Source organism: Neophocaena asiaeorientalis, unplaced genomic scaffold, assembly GCF_003031525.2.
Source record: "Neophocaena asiaeorientalis asiaeorientalis breed wild unplaced genomic scaffold, Neophocaena_asiaeorientalis_V1.1 scaffold78, whole genome shotgun sequence".
Lineage (NCBI taxonomy): Eukaryota > Metazoa > Chordata > Mammalia > Artiodactyla > Phocoenidae > Neophocaena > Neophocaena asiaeorientalis.
Genome location: NW_020175018.1, coordinates 17,749,585 through 17,764,144, shown reverse-complemented (window position 1 = coordinate 17,764,144; position 14,560 = coordinate 17,749,585).

Sequence of the window (14,560 nt, the reverse complement as noted above, 5' to 3'; positions counted from 1 at the left end):
GGTGTCCGAGGGTACAGAAGCCAGCACAGGAGGGGCAGGCCCGAGACGGTGCGTCCCACTGGCCTCTCTTCTTCCCACAGAGTCCCCCCACTGAGCTTGGCTGCCCCCAGCCCCTGAGAACAAAGCCCCAGGTCCCCTTTTATCTTCTCTGCTCCGGGTCCTGGGGGAGGAACAAACAAAGGCCTGACGCAGCATCATTTTCCTCCCCTTCACCCTCTGGCCCACCCTTTTCTTCCCTTTATAATGTATTTTAATAGGGTCAGACCAAGATGGATGGCCCCGAGCCCTGGGAGCGGGGGCCTGCCTACCCGCCAGCCCTGTGGCCCTGGCACTCCTGCCTGGAGCCAGGACTGGGCACCAAGAGGAGGTGTGAGCCTTGAGGGCTGAAGACAGGGTGCCCATCCCTGCCCTGGAGCCCCTCTGCTCCTGGGGTCTCCTGGGGACCCAGTCTGGGCCTCTCAGGGGCCGGGCCCCCAGCCTCGCCCTAGCTCTAATCTGCTCCCTCCTCCCTCCTCTCCCAGCAGTCAGCCAGGCCATGTGTGGGCCCAGGGGAGGCAGCCCTGTGTCCAGCCCTGGTGTGGGAGAGCAACTGGCCCAGCTGGAAGGACCCCCGTCCAACACCCCCAAAGGAGCATCTGTTCTTTCGGTCATCTGTTCGATAGCTTACTCACGCCGTGATTTGTTCCTCACTCACCGCTGGTCCTTATCAGCCCACGTTCTCACTTCCTCTCTGTAAACCCCCTCACTCACGGTCACGTGTTCTCCAGCACGGCCTCTGACCTCTCCCACAGTCCTAGCAGGTGGGTGGCAGTGTCCCCGCTTCACAGAGGAGGAGACTGGGCCTCTGGGCCTCTGGGCGCGGGGGTCAGGGTTGAGTGGCAAAGCCGGGAGTAGCTTTGTCTTGGCGAGGGTCCTCCCTGACCCCTGACCTCACGGGGAGACCGAGGCCCAGGCTGAGCCTTAGAGCATCAGGGGAACGGAGCTTGGAACTGGGGGCTCAGGTCTCGGGCCAGCCCCCACTTCGCTCAGGTACAGAAAGTGCTTTTGGAAATCCAAACCCACAGGTTCCCTCCCAGAGATCGATTCACAAATTGACCTTAAAATGTAGATGAAGGGATTGACGCTTCCTGTAATGAGAGAATTGCTTGTCAGCTTCCTTGGCTGGTTTCTGCTTCCTGGGGGGGTGAGGGTAGCTCTATTCACAACAGCCAAGAGATGGAAACAGCCCACATGTCCATCGGCTAACCACGTGTTCATCCCACGTGTTCACCCGTACAATGGAATATCACTCAGCCATAAAAAGGGAGTTCTGACACATGCTACGATGTGAATGAACTTCAGAAACCTTACGCTAAATGAAAGAGGCCACATGCAAATGGCCACATGTTGTATGATCCTACTTATATGAAATGTCCAGAATAGGTAAATCCACAGAGACAGTAAAAAACTGGTTGCCAGGGGCTGGGGGGGTGGGCTGGGGGGTAACGGGAGTGACGGCTAGATGGTGCAGTGTTTCTTTCTAGAGTGATGAAAACCTTATGGAATTAGTGATGATGATGGTACAGTTCTGTGAAAATACTAAAAATCACCGAGTTGTACACTTTAAAAGGGTGACTTTTACGGTTTGTGAATTATATCTCAATTTAAAAAATACACCACACACACACACACACACACACAAAGCCATTTGGGGGAGCTCTGGCTGGCCAGGGGCAATGCCCTCTTCTCTGGCCAAACAAGTAGCAGAGCGGGTCCTGTTTCTGGTGCTTCTGGAATCGGGGCACAGGTACAGCCCAGGCTCTGCTCAAGGAAGTGAGGCAGGTGTCAGGAGTGGGATGGGCTCTGCCCATGCTGACCTCGGAATCTCAGAAGGTCTGGGTTTCTTAGCGTAGCTCCTTCATTTTACACACGGGGAGACGGGCTCAGAGAGGAACACTGACTCCATGGGGAGCTCTGAACTCCAAACCCTCAGCCTTGAACTCTCTTCCCTAAGGTCTGCTCCAGCAGCCCCTGTGTTGCTAGGTGCTTCCAACGGGTTCACATGGAGACCCAGAATTTGGACTCCAGCCCTTGATTTCAAACTGTTCTGTAGGTTTGCAGTGAAATACTGTGCTTGTATCTATTGCTGTATAAGAAATAACGCTACATGTAGCAGTTTAAAACCGTAATAACCATTTATGATCTCCCGCAGTTTCTGTGCATCTGGAATTTGGGAGCAGCTTTGCTAAACTGGCCTGACTTGGAGTCTCTCAAGAGGTTGCAGTCGAGATGTCAACTGGGCTGACATGACTTAACTGGGACTGAAAGGTCCACTTCCAAGGGGCTCGCACACATCACTGGCAAGTTGGTGCTGGCTGTTGGCAGGAGGCCTCGGTTCCTCCCAAACGGACCTCTCCACAGGGCTGCTTGAGCGTCCTCAGGACAGGGTGGCCGGCTTCCCCCAGAGCCAGTGGTCTGAGAGAGAGCCGGGTGGAAGCCAAATGTCTTAGGACCTGGCCTCAGAAGCCACACACCATCGTGTCCACAGTGTCCCACTGGTTACACAGGCCACCTCTATTCATCATGGGAGGGGACCACACGAGGGTGTGGACACCAGGCGGTGGGGTCATTAGGGCCGATTTGGAGGCTGCCTACCACGCATGAGCTCGTGAAGTTTACGTTTAAAATCAAAACCTTTCTGTTTTGGTGTGCACAGCTTCTTCGACCCTGTGGTGTGCGGCTTTTACTCCCTCCAGATAAATCGACGATAATCCACCGTGGTTACTCCTGCTGTACTAAGCCTTGGGACGATCTCTCGGCTGAGCTGATACTCTTAGAGCTGCCTGACACGGTCTCTTTAGCAGGCAAGAAGGCTGGCAAACCTGGGCACTGATGGTGAAAACAGCCCCCACGTGCATCCTGTCCTGTGCACAGCGGCCAAGGCCAGACAGTGAAAACGAAAGCGGATTATGCCACCGAAGCTGGGTGCTGGAGGGGGGGCCGATGCCACGATAGTAGAGAGGGTCCACAAATCCATGAGAAATGCTGGGAATTCTCTGGCGGTCCAGCGGTTAGGACTCTGCGCTTCCACTACCGGGGGCCCGGTTTCGACCCCTGGTCGGGGAACGAAGATCCCACAGGCTGCAGGGTGTGGCCAAAAAATAAATAAATAAAATTAAAATGTATTAATTAATTAATTTCTGTCTGCATTGGATCTTTGTTGCTGCGCACAGGCTTTCTCTAGTTGTGGCAAGCGTGGGCTGATCTTCATTGCGGTGTGTGGGCTTCTCCTCGCGGTGGCTTCTCTTGTTGAGGAGCATGGGCTCTAGGTGTGCGACCTTCAGTAGTTGTGGCACACGGGCTCAGTAGTTGTGGTTCGTGGGCTCTAGAGCGCAGGCTCAGTAGCTGTGGTGCACGGGCTTAGTTGCTCCGTGGCATGTGGGATCTTCCCGGACCAGGGCTCAAACCTGAGTCCCCTGCGTTGGCAGGCAGATTCTTAATCACTGCGCCACCAGGGAAGTCCCAAATTACATTTTTTAAAAAAGAGAAGTTCGGCCCCTGGGGGACCCTCTCTCATCTCCCCGTGGCTCTGTGTTCTCATAGGCTGACCCTTACGGGTGGAATCCAGAGTTTGCTGCCCTCCAGCTTCAGAGGCAGGGTAGCAGGTATGGTAAGGACGTTGATTTCTCTCCGGGAGAGCAGTGCCTCCCAGGTGCGCCCCACCCCAAGCCCACTCTGCCTCCGGGTTCAGGTCACCACCCCCTCCCCCTTGCCCCTTCAAGCATCTGGTGGTTGACAGTCCTTGCTTCCAGCCCAGGTAGGACCCTGCCTCTTGCAGTTTCCCACGTCTTTGCAAATCCTCCCCTTTATAAGCACTCCTCAAATTACTTTGCTCGAGAGCACCAATGAGAGGCCCCCCCACTGATGGGCATCTGGAGAGGAAAATGGGCAAAGGACAGCTGACAAACTGCGTCTGCTCTTCCTGGAAGTTCTGTCTCTGGGAGGGGAAGCAGAGCTCCGATCAGTATTGTGGACGATAAGAACATGAGGCAGTGTTCACATACCCAGGTCATAAAGGAAACGTAAATTCACACCCCAAGAGGACACCAAAAAAAGTTGCCAAGAATTGAGTAAAAGTGGGTGCCGGTCCCTTCCTGGGATCACCAGGCTGTGTGGGCATGGCTGGATCAAGGGCCACGGCTGGACCAAAGGCCATCTGGTAGCAGGTGTCAAGCCTGGCAGTGAGCACTCCTCTGACTCCTTGCCCCATGGGCAGGGAGTCGGAAATAACCCAAGATGTACAGAGATGTACGGAGAAGGACATTCATCAGAGGTCCTCACTTCTAGGAAGAGTTGAGTAAATTAATCTAAATCGGTCTGCTGGACCCCAGGGTAACCATTTTAAATGATAATTTGAGTATCTAATGAGACAGGAAAATGTGCATTATATAATTTTAATAGAAAAAAGAGGGCACAAAATGGTAAATATAGAATGCTCTCTAGGTGAAAAAAATGTGTATATGTGTATATTCACAGAAAACAAGACTGGTGGAAAAAAGCAAAGTATTCATAATGATTACTTCTTCATGCTGGGATTATTGGTATTTTTATTTTGTCTGTTATCCTTTAGTTTTCTACATTCTCCAGACTTTCTCAAATGAATTACTTTTTTGTTTGTTTGTTTAAAAAGGAAAGAACTTAAAAATTCACACCACAAAGGACCAGTACAGACAGAAGTCACATCTGGGGCAGACCGCATTATGTGACAACATCTCACACATATGCACGTGGGCCTGCACTCTACAGTTTCCAGATGTCTTTTCTCTGCATCATGGGTGGGGAAGGACCCCAGCAAAGGCTCCAGGGGCTGTGGTCACGGCCGGCTCTGGCCTGTCTCACTGTCGGTTATCTGTCCCCTCAGACTGGGTCGAAACGCCTTCCCCAGGCCTGACTCCTTTCAGGTGCTCTTCCTGTAAACCCTGCCGCTCTGCAAGGCGACACCGAGGTCTGATCAAGACAAGGAAGGCACGTCCCAGGGTCCTGAGTCTTCCTGAGCTGAGCTGGCGTCTGGCTGGGGAGCCGGTGGGAACACTGGCAGACCTGCCAGGTCCCGGGAAATGTACACTCATTGCGTACCTAAAGCCATGGAAGAGGGAATCCCCTGGCAGTTCAGTGGTTAGGACCGCGCTTTCACTGCCGAGGGCGCAGGTTCAATCCCCGGTCAGAGAACTAGGATCCCGCAAGCTGCACCGTGTGGCCAAAACACACACACACACACACACACACACACACACACACGCACTCACGCACACACACGCGTACACACGTGAGCGCACGCACACACACACACACAACAACAAAACACAGGTCACCGAGAGCCGAATCAAAATGAAGGAACCGGGCTTCCCTGGTGTCCCTCACCCCACCCACCCGGCTGACCTCCCCAGCAGGAGGCTTTGCCTTCTCATGTCCCCTGGCCAGACACCGGCCCCATGTCCAGGCACCTCAGAGCGCCGTGCCCTGACACCTGGTCAGAGGGCCCCAGAGCCCTTTCTGGCTGTCTCTGATCCCTCATCTCCTTTTTCTCCTTGGCCTTATGTCCTGTCCCTTCTCTGGTCTGTGAGTGTCTGGTCCAGCTCGGTGTGTGTCACACCACAGCGTCACCTGGAGATGGAGGGAGGGGGTCCTGGACCTTGTGGTGTTCTCTTCCTCGTTGCCCCCTCCCCTTAGACCCTTGACCGCTAACTCCCAGGAGGCACTGCAGAGTGACGGTGGCATTTGCGGGGTGCCAGGGTCCAGAGCACCGTCCTGCAGCTCAGAACGTCTTGGATGAAGCCAGCCATTCAGCTGAATTGGCAACAGACAGCCAGGAACAAAAGCCAAGTGGCTTCTGCGTCAGCCTTTAAAACCACCGAAATGATCTCACTTGTCATGCTGTGGTCCAAATATTTTGCCCACTTAGACGAAACCTTCTGTGCTTGTGAAATTAAGTGTATTATTAATCTCACCTGGCCCGGTGACAAGGTGGGCAGATCAGATAAATAGCCCCGTAGCTGATCGAGCGAGTGAGAGCGTATCCTTATCGGTACAAAGTAGACGTGGGTGTTTCCGGCTCCACGCCGATGGAGGAGAGGCTGCCCGGAGATGGGGGTGGCAGGATGGTGGGGGCTGGGAGTCCCCCACAACGAGGAGGCTGGGGGGAGCAGTCGTGCATGGAGAGGAGACAAGACCACTGGCTTCCAGGGCCCATGAGGCTGTCACAGGGGTCCACAGGGAGGTGGGAGCGGGCTGCGTCTTTGAGCTGAGCCGGGGTTGGCTACAGCACCGAGAGTCAGATTTCAGATGCATTCAGACAGGCTTTTGTTAACCCTATTTTTTTCCCCCGATTCTAAATGTGATAAAGGCTCATTACAGAGAAACGAAGAAAATTATAAAGGAGGATGTGCAAAGCTCCTGGCTCCATTGCTGGAACTCCCCACCAGTAACAAACGGGAGGAGGGGCTTCTTTCCTGAGTTTTGTGGATGCGTTTATAATTGGAATTTTTTTTCCCACTTGGCAGTGTATTGTTTTTAGCACACGCATGTGTTCTATCGGAGCTGATCCTTTATTACCGTTGTTTTTGTTTTGTGGCTGAGCTGTGCGGCATGTGGGATCTTAGCTCCCCGATTGAACCCGCACCCCCTGCATTGGAAGCGTGGAGTCTTAACCACTGGACTGCCGGGGAAGTCCCTGATCCCTTATTATTGAACAGACAGACGATCGTCAGGGTCCCTTGAGGCTGTTTCCCACCTTCCCAGCTGCCGCCGGGCCTCATCTTCCGTCGCTGAATCTCCCACTGAGCGTCCGTTTCCTTAGGATGCGGAGCGGCTGGCTTAGATTCGGGCGTGGCTCTCGCTCTGCTCCCGGTGAGGCTGCGACCGGGTCATCCCCAGGACAGAGCTCTGGGATCACACACCAGTGGGGTGAGGGGCAGCAGGCTTCTGTTGCAGAGGACGAGACTGAGGTTGGGGAGAGGACGGCCAGCAGACAGGCTGAACCGACCAGGGCACCTCCCTGAGTCTGAACCCTAGGAAGTGACACCGGTCAGGCTATCAGGGTGACAGTGTCCTGGTCGGCTAATGTTTCTCTGAACCTGGTGAGCCGAGAGGGCCAGCGGCTGGACTGCTGTGTGCCAGGAGTTCATGGGGCCAGCCTGGCCGGCCAGCTCCTCAGGACGGCCTGACACAGGCGAGGGTGGTGCTGTGTGGGGACAGCAGCTTCCCCAGGTGTTCTGCCTCACCCTCCCTGCCCAGGGGAGATAGGAGTGCAGCTGGCAAGGCGAGAGCTCACCTCTGCTGGTGTCCCTGTGCCCTCCCAGCCAGCCCTGAGCAGCCCCAAGGGCCTGCTGGGAGTTCCCCTGGGCCTTCCCAAGCATATGCTTCTTAAGATCTGAGACCCAGGGGCCAAAGCAGCAGAGCACTGCTCGAGGGGAGGAGCCCTTAACCAGCTCAGCTCCAAGGGCCGGAGCCACAGCCGTCTCCCCAGCCGTGAGCGTGGTGTGGGCAGACTCAGCTGAAATGGGCCTGTCCCCACCCAGAGGCACGGTGCCCTGCGATATCAGGGACCCGCATCTAGATGCTAGGACGATCTGGAAATTTCTGGCCACTAGGCTTAAACCGGGTGATGCTGGGACCTAGCCTGGGTGAGCTCGACTGGATTCTGGGTGGAGTGCCTTGGGGGGTGATGGGTGTGAGATATACCCTGACAGTGACCACGGAGGCTGGGCCCGGCCGGGCTTGATGACCCAGTCACCCAAGCGGTCTCCTGCCTGCTCGCTCAGGCCAGGCCCAGGAGGGGCTTCGTGACTTGATCTCATTCGGTCCACCCTGGGCGCTACAGGATCAGCCCCGTCATCCCCCCTTAGTGGGGCTTCCCTCCTGATTCGGGGCTTGGACTGGCCCCTCAGGGGCGGGGGACTAGTGGGCAGGCTCCGGAGCCCCAGTTGGCCTCGACCCCGTCTCACCCCTGCCTCCCTCCCTGGGGCCTGGGAGGAAAGGGCCTTGCTGCTATGCCCACTTGAAGCCACTGGATCCGGGCAGCCGTCCAGGCCATGCGTGGGGCCCCTGACTGCCTGCTTTTTGTCCCCCGTCCTGCGTCGCCATCACCCCGGGGAAGGTGGGAGCCCTGATGCTCACATCCCTGGAAGAGATGAGGACGGAGTGACCAGAGAGGGGGCAGGGGAAGGCAGCCCACTGCACACAGGGTCCGGGGCTCTAGGGTGAGGCTGGGAGGACCCCCGGGTTGCCACGGCGAAGCAGAAACCCCTGTCCCGGCAACGTATTGGTGGAGGTGCCTGGTGGGTGCCCACATGTGGCTAGTACCGCCTGGAAGCAGGAGGTGGGGAACGTGGACGGCAGGGGCCCAGGAGGAGTGGGCTTCCCTGAGGCGGTGATGGAGGACGGCGCCTGTGGCCGGGGAAACGCGCTCATCAGCGCCGCTCCGGCCCGGGGCTCACCTTTCCTGTCCGTCCGTCTTGCCTGTGAGGGTGACGTCCCCCTTCCTGGGCCAGCTGCAGGCAGGTGGGTCTGGGCTCTCGCCCTGGGCAACATTTCCAGAACAGCCCCTCTTTTTCAGGACAGCTCAGAAGCGGCTCCTCTGGGGAGCAGGGACCCCGGTTAGCGGGAGAAACAAAGGCCAATAGTCATCATCGGCCTGGGGATGGGGCTCCTCCAAAGGGAGCTCTGGGGCCTGGGGGCAGGCGGGTGGGACCAGGTGGGGTGGGGCGTGGTGTGGGTAACGGTGGAGGGGGTTAAACACTCCCCTGGAGATTTTCTCAGAGCTAAGTCTTTGGGTTCTTCTCAAAGCCTTGCTCAGGGTACATGCCCGACCCAGGGACCGGAGACTCATTGTACTGATGGGTAAACCGAGGCCCTGGGAGGGAAAGGTGGTTTTTCTAAGTGCAGAAGGACGGAGATGTAAACAGGGATCCTGAGGGCCCACCCCCAGGCTTGCAGAGGAACCACTGCCGCGATGGTAGGAGCCTGGCCCCTGAAAACAGCATATCCTCCTACCCCCCGCCCTCCCTCCGTGAATAGTTTGAGCTCCCACGATGTCCCGGGTCGGGAAACGGAGAGCCGGTGGTCCCATCCCCAGGTCCCCAGCCTTGGCGAGCTTGCAGGCCGGTGGGAATGGCAAGGAATTGGACCTCACGGAGGGATAGAGAGGGTGCGGGCTGTCGTGGGGCACAGAGACGGCCCAGCCAGACGGGGGCGTGTGTCGGGGCGGTCGGCCGCCTGCCTACGGCGGCCGCCTTGGGGCTGCACCTTCCAGTGGAATGCAGAGTGGCCGGTGTGGACGACGATGGTCAGAGCTGCAGTCTGCCTGGGATGGGGGCGGCCTGTGGGCAGGCCGGGCACTGGCAGGAGGGAGATGACTCGGCGGGGGGTGGGCCTGGCTGGTTTTCTTAGGAGCTTGGACTTTATCCCGAGGGGAATGGGGAGCAGGAAAGGGTCTCTAAGCTGGGAGTGACCTGATGGGGCGGGGGGATGGGGGCGGTGCCAGGGCTCTGCTCTACGCTGGGTGGACGGAGGCTGAGGACAGGCCCAGCAGGCAGGGGTCCTGGGCCTTCTGGGGCCTCCTCTGTGGGGGTGGCGGCTTCAGCGGACCCTGAGCTGCAGCCTGGAGTCAGGCCAGGCCCTCCTGGGACGCTGCTGGCCGAGTGCTGCAGAGCAGTGCGTGCCGGGCAGTCTCTGCCCCGGGGGTGGCGGACCCGTGTTTTCAGGGAAGGTTTCTCTCGATGCAAGCACAGGGAGCGCGGGGCAAACTCCTCCGCTACTTTCCCATTCCTCAACGCACAAGGACTCCTCTTTACGGCTGCTCTCAGTATCCGCTCCCATCTCCCTGTTTCCGCAGTGGCCGCATGTACAATGTTTAAACCACGTTGGTGGATGACAGAGACGTAGGATATTTTTAATCCCAACGGGCTATTACGGTTCATATCATGTCTGCCAAATAAATATTCTGAATCATTTCCCGTTATCTTTTTGGGGGCAAGTTGACTACATCAGTGAGATTGCGTACAGCGGCTCTGCTCTGTTTATCCACCTCTTATGTACATGTATGTATACAGAGAGAGATTTATGTAGCAGTTGTCGATAATAAATGCTCCCGGTAAAACACATTATCTTCTTGCGGTGTCTGGAGAGGGGCATGATGGAGGGGAGCCAGGGAGGGGCAGGCCATCTTCAGAGCCAGGCCCAGGATGGAATCGGCACCCCAGGCTGGGACTCTTGGCCTGAGCCCTTCTCCTGAGCTCCTGGTATATGGCAACGTTGATGTCCCTGTTGATGTTCTCATTTCATATAAAAAAGGCTCCATGATCAGCTGGCTATTTTCTTCCATTTTATAGAAGAAGAGACTGAGGTTCAGAGAGGGCCATGTGAGAACTGGTGGCTGAGCCAGGTGAGGCTTCCTCCTCCTGGTACCCACCCTAGCACCCAGTTTTCCAAGTTGGCTGCCTGGCCCTTCTCTCTGGACTCTGGTCTCACCATCCACACACCAGTGAGAAGCAGGGAGGTGGGGCAGTTCACTGTGAAGGCAAGAGGCTGAGGTGGGTGGTTGTCCTAAGGGGGTCTGACCATCAACCTCTATTGTGAGTCTGTTGACTTCGGTGCTGGAGCCGCTGCATGACCTGGAGCCGGTCACTGCTCCCCTCTGGCTCAGTATCACCAGCTGTGAAATGGGGAAGCAGGAATCTGTCTGCAGGGCTGGGGTGGAGTTGGTGGAGAGGGTGCCTGGCAGTGTGTGGCAGACTTGGCACCAAGAGTCCCCAGGAAACACCAGTGTCTTCCTCTGCTGGCTCGGAACCCTCTGGACCACCTGGCACACTCTAACCCCCCGAGCTGCCTCCCACTCCTCCTTTCCCCCCTCCCCCGTCATCTGTGACTCCTTCCAAGTGGCCTTGGGGTTTGGAGGGAGCATCTTGTTGGAGGCCTCTGGAAGGATCCCACCAGCTCTTGCCTGGAGCTGCCCCGAAATCCCGGTCTTTGTTCACACAGCAGCCCCTATCCCCTCAGGCCTGTCTCACATGAACTGGTTTGCTCAAACTGCCTTTCAGCTCCCAGAGGTTTGGAAAGAGGCTCGCACACGATGGAGGGAAGCTGGCTGCCTTCAGTGCATCTCATTGAAACAGAGCCTAACCTTCCTCTGGCCTCTTCTGGTCTGGGTGTGTGGGGCTGGCTGTCCTTCAGGGCTGGTAGCTGCCTGTTGATGGGAGCAGACATTTCACAGAAGGCGTCCTCTCCTCCACTGCGTTTCCACCTCCCCCTCGCCCCAATCCCTTCTCTTCTCCCTACTAAGCAGGACAGACTAGAGGCTGAGGGTGGACACGTAGCTTTCCCGCACTCCCCCACACGATAGAGAGACAGGGCAGGATTCAGGGCAGCTCCATCTGTCTCGCCACGTGACCTCAGGTGAGCCCTTGCCTCTCTGGGCTTCATCCCCACCTCCTAGCTTGAGTCATCTGTCACCAGGGATAGAGACTGTCGCCCCCAAAGGAGCCACAGAGACGGTGAGAAAGTGCCCTCCGGGCTGGGGGACTTTGGGACAGGTTGGAGTGCCTAAGCCCCTGCCCTGCCTGATGGGGGCCAAAGGCCCCAACCCCCTGCGAGATCCTGCCGGTTGCCAGTTTGGGATCACACGGACCCTCCCTTGGGTGAAGGAACCGGAAGCAGCTGAGGTGCCCCCGCAACTGCTGGGAGCCGTCCACCCAGACGCCAGCCTTGGGGGCTCCAGCCTGGCAGACACCGGCCTTTAAAAATATTATTCACCAAGTGATTCCAGAGACCGTTTACAAGACTGAGCTGAGACAGGCGCATGGACAAAACCAAAGTACCTTTAAAAAGCATCCTTCAGGAGGGGATAAAAAGCCCCAAACAAAAAACAAAACCCTCTCAGATCCCAGGTTGTAAATAGATGGATATTACTATAAAAATAGTTTTGGCTGCAGGAGCACATGGCAGGAAGGCTGGGGGTGGTTTTTTCCACGGTTAGCTCGGACCTGGCGACTCCAGATGGGGCAGCCACTGTCCCGGGCGGTGTCCTGTGGGATCGTTTGCACCAAGGCGCCCCAGCTCGAGGGGGGAGTGTGAAATAGAAATAACAAGCAGCACACACATTTTCCGTCAAGGAGCCCGGGTGTCTGCCCCCCTCCCCATTCCGAGCCAGCCGGCTCCTGGAACACCCCTGCCCACTGCCACTCCCGAACCCCTGCAGATGGGAAGGGGAGGCTGAGAGCAGCTCGGCATCTGTAGGCGCTGAGGATGGGTTGGAGCCAGGTCTGCGTGGCTCTGGACCCCACGCTCCCTTCACTGTCCATGAGGTCTCCTGGAGCCCTGGGCGAGGCTGGGGCTGGGGGACACCTTCGTAGGTCTCTCTTAGGAACAGAGGCCCCTCTTGCAGCCTCGGCAATCTGGGTGCCTGTGCCTTGCCCGGCATGAGGAACCCATATGGAAGTTTGCCTGTGTGTGTCTCCCTGGCTCCAAGTGCCAACAGTTCCAAAGGGAGTCTCGAGTTTTCCAGGGCAAGGGGGAAGGGGCTGGGGGAGGGTGGATGTGTCTTATTTCCCCCCTGGGCCGGGGCTACCAGAGGGCCTAATTCACCGTCTTATGATAATAGTGATAACAGTAGTGGCGGTAACTATCACGAACCTCCTCGGGCCCAGACTCTTCCTGCATTACCTTGTTTAGTCATCTCCATGACTCAGCAGGAGGGGGTGGCCATGCCCACTTTCCAGATAAGGAGACTGAGGCCCAGGGAAGGGAGTGACCTGGCCAGGCCACACGTACGGTAAGAGGCAGAGCTGGGATTGGCCCTTGCCTGTTCATCTGGGACCACACCTCCACGTGAGTTCCCTGAGCACAGGGTCTGGCCCCTTGGTAAAGGCTTAAGTGATGTTTGTTGAACGAACGACTGATCCACAGCGATGGAAGCACACCCCCGACCCGTCCTCACCCAGCAGAGCACGGACGGGCTGTCCACACAGGATGTGACAGGAAGGCAGTGCTGCACCGCAGGTCACTGGGGGGCCCGGGGGGCCTGTGCAGGCTCACACCCTCAGTGGCCCAGAGGTTCCCAGGACAGGCCTCGGGTTCAAACGCTGGCTTCGTCCTCACTGCAGCATGACCTGTTCCGTCGTGTCACCTCTCCCAGCCTCGCTGTCCTCATCAGTTGGGTGGGCTAGCAGTGCCCACTGCCCACGGGTTGTTGGAGCTCTCCTCCTCGTGCCCAGTGGGGCCCCCGAGTGGCGAGGGCATCTGGCCTCTTCTTCTCTGGCAGGAGTGGCGAGGTCTGATGCGGGTCAGGGGGACAGTCCGGGAGGATGGGGTTCAGACGGGCCACTGATGCTGTACGTGGCTAGGGCCACGCCAGAGGTGACGGAGACAGGCCTGAGAACTGGGGCTGGCACGCGGCACGCACCCCAGACGTGTCAGCACCCGTTTGCTCCTTCTCATCCTTTCCCTGGGTGCTTGCCTGCTCCCAGCCCTGGCAGGAGGAAATCAGTTGTAGGAGCGGGTGGCTGTGCTGGGGGAAAGGGGGAGTGCGTTTGTTGTGGTGACGGCAGATGAAGACCACACTCACACAGGCTGATGCTGGAGGGAGGGCAGATGGGTCGGCAGCCCAGGAGCCAGCAAAGACAGGGCTTTCTCCGTGAGGGGATGGGGTACGGATCAAGCAGAAGCCAGGGGACAGGACAAGCCTGGGCCGTGGCCTGTGCTGGGGGAGGGAGGGCTCCCCCCCCAGCACTTGTCCCACAGCGCCCCACTTCAGGGTGCTCCAAGTGACCCGAGGGCCTCCCTCCTGGAGGGGTCTCAATGGCCTTGGTGGGATCCAGCTCCCGGCTGTCCAGTAGGAGGTGGTCCCGTTGCTCCCCCATTCCACAGAGGGGAAACTAAAGCCCGTTAGGGTGGTGAGGCTGGCTTGAGGTCACACAGGCCACAGTGGTGCACCCCGCAGTAGGACCCCCTCTCTTGTGAAGGGCAGTGGCTGTCCCTGGGCAGCGGTGACGGCCATCCAGTCATCACCTCCTTATCAGTGCCCCCTGGCCCGGGGGCCTCCACGTGCAGCCTATGTGACCTTGGTAAGCCCTTCTGCCCAAACCCCCACCCCAACGAGCCTGGGTCACCATTGGGAATATGGGTCTAGCAGGGGTCTGTGAGGAGGGCGGCCCAGCGCTGGGCGGCCGGACACAGCGACGGCACGGCAGCGCCTGGCCTGCGCCTGCTCAGGAGGCTCGGCTCCGCGCAGGTAACTCACACCGAAGCCCCAACTCCAGCAGCCCGAGGTGTCGGGACAGGCGTCCTTCCTTTCGCTTTTAAACAAACAAGTCATGAATTTAAAAGCCAGGGCAGAGAACTGTCCAAGGCGTAAAAATAGCCACCGGCCACTAAGTCAGCACCCAACTCCCGGCAGCTGGTCCCCAGCCTGGTGCCTTTAAAGAGGGCTCCCAGAAGCCAGGGCCACAGTGCAGCAGAAACGGGAGCCCCTCCTTCCCGGGGGGCCAGGGGAGGGTCCGTGGGGGCGGGGCCGGGGTGCCCTTCGATC